The sequence below is a fragment of the Rhinopithecus roxellana genome, chromosome 14, assembly GCF_007565055.1.
Source record: "Rhinopithecus roxellana isolate Shanxi Qingling chromosome 14, ASM756505v1, whole genome shotgun sequence".
Classification (NCBI taxonomy): Eukaryota; Metazoa; Chordata; class Mammalia; order Primates; family Cercopithecidae; genus Rhinopithecus; species Rhinopithecus roxellana.
Window position 1 is genome coordinate 38,513,586 of NC_044562.1, and position 5,557 is coordinate 38,519,142.

At 42.6% G+C, this 5,557-nt stretch overlaps 1 pseudogene; it reads right to left on the reverse strand.

The window, feature by feature from the left end:
* Window positions 1-3,216: 3,216 nt before the first annotated feature.
* On the reverse strand, window positions 3,217-3,329 carry LOC115893444 (annotated as a pseudogene).
* Between the last annotated feature and the right edge of the window lie 2,228 nt (window positions 3,330-5,557).

Below are 5,557 nucleotides of genomic sequence, written 5' to 3' on the forward strand. Positions count from 1 at the left end.
TGTGGCCAAGGCAACGTCTACTTATGTCACAACTAAGGTGGATTCTGGTGCCACTCTATGATCATACTCAGAATTATTACAGTTCAGATGACCAGGAATCATATATCACCTTCCATATATCGTTGCATTAAAGTAAGCCACTTCCAGCCTGGCCAACACAGTGAGATTGCATCTCTACAAAAAATAAGAAAAACCTAGCTGGGCATGGTGGCGCTTGCCTGTGGTCCCAGCTACTTGGGAGGCTGAGACGGGAGGATTGCTTGAGCCAGGGAGGTTGAGGTTACAGTAAGCCTTGATCCTGATTGCGCCACTGCACTCCAACCTGGGCAAAAGAGTGAGACCATGTCTCAAAAAAGGAAGCCACTTTTCTTTTCTCTTTACTTTTCTTCTCTAGGACAGTCCATGCCAGCCTAGCTGCTGTCCCTGAGTGGCAGCATAGGGAACTGTAGGGGCAGGGACTGTGCCCTTCCTAGGGAAGAAAGGAGAGGATGGCTACCTGTGCACAGCTGATCCTTTGCCTTCAAGGTTTACCTTTGTCTGAAACCTACTTTTTTTGAAACAGGGTCTCTGTTGCTCAGGCTGGAGTGCAGTGCTGTGATTACAGTTCACTGCAGCTGTGATCTCCCGGGCTCAAGCGATTCTCCCACCTGAGCATCCTGAGTAGCTGATACGACAGGTGTGCACCACCATGGCTGGCTATTTTGTTTTTTTATTTTTAGTAGAGATGAGATAACACTATGTTGGTCTCCAACTCTTGAGCTCAAGTGATCCTGCTGTCTTGGTCTCCCAGTGTTGGGATTATCAACCTGAGCCACTGTACACAGCCTGAAACGTACTCTTCAGTAGGAGAAAATTATGTAGCTTTGTGGGGAACAGCTATTCTCTAGGAATAGGCTTCTTCAAGATCAAAGATCAGAATTGTTAAAGTAGTGTAGCAAAAGGAAAGATATTATATTTCAGAGACTGTCCTAATAGCTCAGATGAAGATGCCATCACTTAAATATGACCAGACTCTACATGTATTAGTTGTTCTTCTTTCTTTTGTTCAATGAGGACTATTAAGCACCAATATATAAATAAATGCCTGCTACCACACATCCAGGATCACCAAATGGAGCTGTACATGTGTAATAGGCAGAAAAATGGACCCCAAAGGTATATATACCTTAATTTTTGGAACCTGTGAAAATTCTTTGCAAATGTAATTAGAATAGGGAAATTAAACTGGATTACCCATGTGGGCCCAATCTAATCACATGAGCTGTTAAGAGCAGAGATTTTCTGTGGCCAGAGGCAGCAGAGAGACGCAGCAGAAAAAGAAGTCAGAGGGACTCTGAGAAGAATTTGACATGTCCATGCTGACTCTGAGATGCAAGAGGCCATTAACAAGGAAGAGATATAAACCTTTCAGAGCTGAAGGTGGTCCCTAGCTGATAGCCAGCACAGAAATAGGGACCTACAATCCCAAGGAAATGAATTCTGCCAGTAACCTGAGTGGGCCTAGAAGGAGTCTTTCCACAGCCTCTGGATAAGAGCCCAGAGGGCTGACACCTTGATTTTGGCCTTGTGATATTAGGAGCAGAGAAGCCAGTTGAGCCAACCTGGCATTCTGATCTATAGAAACTGAGAGGTAAGACATTTTTGTTGTTTCAAGCTGCTAAGTTTGTGGTAAGCTGTTATGATGGCCGTAGAAAATTAATATTACAGGCTCACTCCCGTAATCCCAGCACTTTAGGAGGTTGACATGTGCGGATCACCTGAGGTCGGGAGTTCGATATCAGTGTGACCAACATGGAGAAACCCTGTCTCTACTAAAAATACAAAATTAACTGGGCGTGGTGGCACATGTCTGTGATCCCAGCTGCTGGGGAGGCTGAGGCAGGAAAGTCACTTAAACCCAGGAGGTGGAGATTTCTTTTTTTTTTTTTTTTGAAACGGAGTTTCGCTCTGCCACCCAGGCTGGAGTGCAGTGGCCGGATCTCAGCTCACTGCAAGCTCCGCCTCCCGAGTTCACGCCATTCTCCTGCCTCAGCCTCCCGAGTAGCTGGGACTACAGGTGCCCGCCACGTCGCCCGGCTAGTTTTTTGTATTTTTAGTAGAGACAGGGTTTTACCATGTTAGCCAGGATGGTCTCGATCTCCTGACCTCGTGATCCGCCCGTCTCGGCCTCCCAAAGTGCTGGGATTACAGGCTTGAGCCACTGTGCCCGGCCGAGGTGGAGATTTCAATGAGCCGAGATCATGCCATTGCACTCCAGCCTGGGCAACAAAAGCGAAACACGATCTCAAATAAAAAAAAGAAGAAAATTAATACACTATGTGAGAGGCGGCTGGACAGCAAATAGCTGTTTCAAAGAACTACCTTTATGATTTTCCATTTAGCCTCTGTATTTGAATATTTTTTTCTGATAACATCATGTGAACATGTAGTAACATGACTCTTTAAATCAGCAGGTACCTCAGTTTCATATACTTTAGACCAGGGCATGACTGCCTTTATTTTTTATTCCCTTGATGCTCCTTAAGGTGAATTTTGTGCACAGCTCTTTGTCTCTATATATAACTTAAACCCAAGATATTACATACATTCAGTATATGTGCTATTATTAAGTATATAGCTTGATGAAGTTTTCATACGTAAATACCTGAGAACCACCATCCAGATTGAGATATAGAATATTTTCATCACTTTAGTAGATGTTCCTGCAAGCTTAATGCCTTTTTCTAGTCAATACTTGCTGCATTCAGAGTCATCCACTCTTCTAACTTACACCATCATTGATTAGTCATGTCTGTTGTTGAAATTCATGTAAATGGAATCATGCAGTGTGTACTTTTGTGTCTGGCTTCCTTCACTCAACACACTGTTTTTGAAATTCACTCATGTTGTATAAACAGCTCATTCCTTTTAAAGTACTGTATAGCATTCTGTTGTATGCCTAAATCTATATTTGTTTATTCAGTCTCTCACTGATGGTTATTTGGGTTGTTTCCAGTCTTGAGCTTTAATGAGTACAGCTGCCATGTGCTTTCTTGTACATGTCTTTTGGTGGACACATATACACATTTCTCATGGGTACATCCTTATGAGTGGAATTTCTGAGTCTGCTCGTAGGGTAGATTAACCTATATTTTGAGTCAGATTATTCCAAACACATAATTCAAAATTGGTGAATTATGTTTAGCCATTTTCATGTGATATATTATTATTATTGTTAAAAAAATGTTTTTGGAATGCTTCATGAATTTGCATGTCATTCTTGCTCAGGGGCCACGCTAATCTTCTCTGTATTGTTTCAATTTTAGTATATATGCTGTCTAAGGGAGCACTTCATATGATATATTATTGATAGAAATAATTAAAAAAAATTTTTTTTTGAGACAGAGTTTTACTCTGTTGCCCAGGCTGGAGTACAGTGGCGTGATCTCGGCTCACTGCAAACTCCGTCCCCTGGGTTCGAGTGATTCTCCTGTCTCAGTCCCCTGAATAGCTGGGATTACACATCCATGCTAATTTTTTTTATTTTCAGCAGAGATGGGGTTTCATCATGTTAGCCAGGCTGGTCTCAACCTCCTGTCTTCAGGTGATCCTCCCGCCTCAGCCCTGCAAAGTGCTGGGATTATGGGCGTGAGCCACCACACCCAGCTGAAATAATTTTATTTATACAAATAAGCTAAGAACCTATTGCCAAGATCAGCTCGGTCACGGAGACCCTAACCCAGCAGTGTCAATGGTATTAAAGACACACACACAGAAATATAGAGGCATGAAGTGGGAAATCAGGGGTCTCACAGCCTTCAGAGCTGAGAGCCCTGAACAGAGATTTACCCACATATTTATTAACAGCAAACCATTCATTAGCATTGTTTCTATAGATAATAAATTAACTAAAAGTATCCCTTATGGGAAACCAAGGGATGGGCCAAATTAAAAAAATAGGTTGGGCTAGTTAACTGCAGCAGGAACACTCCCTTAAGACACAGATTGCTCATGCTATTGTTTGTGGCTTACAAATGCCTTTAAGCGGTTTTCCACCCTGGCCAGGCCAGATGTTCCTTGCCCTCATTCCTGTAAACCCACAACCTTCCAGCTTAGGCATTAGGGCCATTATGAACATGCCACAGTGCTGCAGAGATTTTGTTTATGGCCAGTTTTGGGGCCAGTTTATGACCAGATTTTGGGGGGCTTGCTCCCAACACCTGTAGATGTCATAATATAGGTATGTTATCTGCATGTAAGTGGAGCTCTATTCTTTTAAAAAAGAGCACACAATCAGAAAAGCTAATTATGATTTAAAACAAAGCAGCTATAGGAAAGTTTGGTTTCTCAGAACTTAAAAAGCCACACTAAAGGTGACCCTGTATCTCTGTGTTATATTTAGCTTTGCAGCATTTTCTGCTCTACTCAACATAGTAAAGACTATACTTCCTGTCTCATGACCTTTCTTTTTCACTGGATGTCATTCTCAGCATGAGGAGGCACGGCATGAGCATTCCTGATTTCACTGAAGCAGCGACTTTCCCTTCCTTTTCTCTGAGTACCCAGGAACCCAAATCTCTGTTTGCAAAGAGGCTTATAAGTGCCCTGGCCATTGAAAAAGAGGGGTTCCTTCTACATTGAGCAGTTTGAATGGGCCTCTGAAAAGTCTTGCAGCACAATTCACAGGCAACACATGGGCAGCTGATGGCCACACTGTAGTTACCAGATTGCAGTCAGTGTGGTTCTCCATCATCCAGGTGATGCAAGGTGCTCCCTCACTTGGTCTCCTCCAGACCTTGGCCTGGCTCCCAAGCACTGGCCAGCCCCCAGGTGTTCTTTGGGCTCTCAGTATTGGTTCTGCACCTTTTCATGGGACCCACCAGGACCAGACCATTGTCTCTTGCCCCACGCCTCTCACCTTCTCTACTTTCTTTATAATTTTTCTGTTATCATGGATACTTTGGGTGTTACTTCCCTTAAACCTTCCCTTTTGATTCTTTGACAATATTCAGGAGTCAAAAATAAACATTGCTTTTCCTTCTCAAGGCAACATGGGTGACTCTGCTGACTTGGGGAAGAGTGTGTGAAGGGGAAGAAGACATACATGTTGTTATTTCTATTATGCCATGTATTCATTAGGATTCTCCAGAGACACTGAATCAATAGTATGTATATACATTATATATTATAAGAATTGATGTATACAATTATGGAGGTTGGTAAGTCCACAATCTTCAGTGTGGGCCAGAAGACTTTAGACCCAGAAGAGCTGATGGTGCATTTCCATCTCAAGACAGTCTGCTAGAATTTCTTTCTTGAGGGGGTGGCCGATCTTTTGGTTCTTCTTAGGCTTTCAACTGATTGAATGAAGCCCACCCACATTATAGAAGGCAATCTACTTAAAGTTTACTGATTTAAATGTTAATCTCATCCAAAAACACCTTCCAAATTGACACATACAGTTAACCATCACATGTCATTACACTCATGATCTTCAGCAGCACCCCATGACTAAATTGGCATCTATCTAGTACAAGATTTCCATTTTATGGGAAAGACAATGCATTGTGGATTAAGA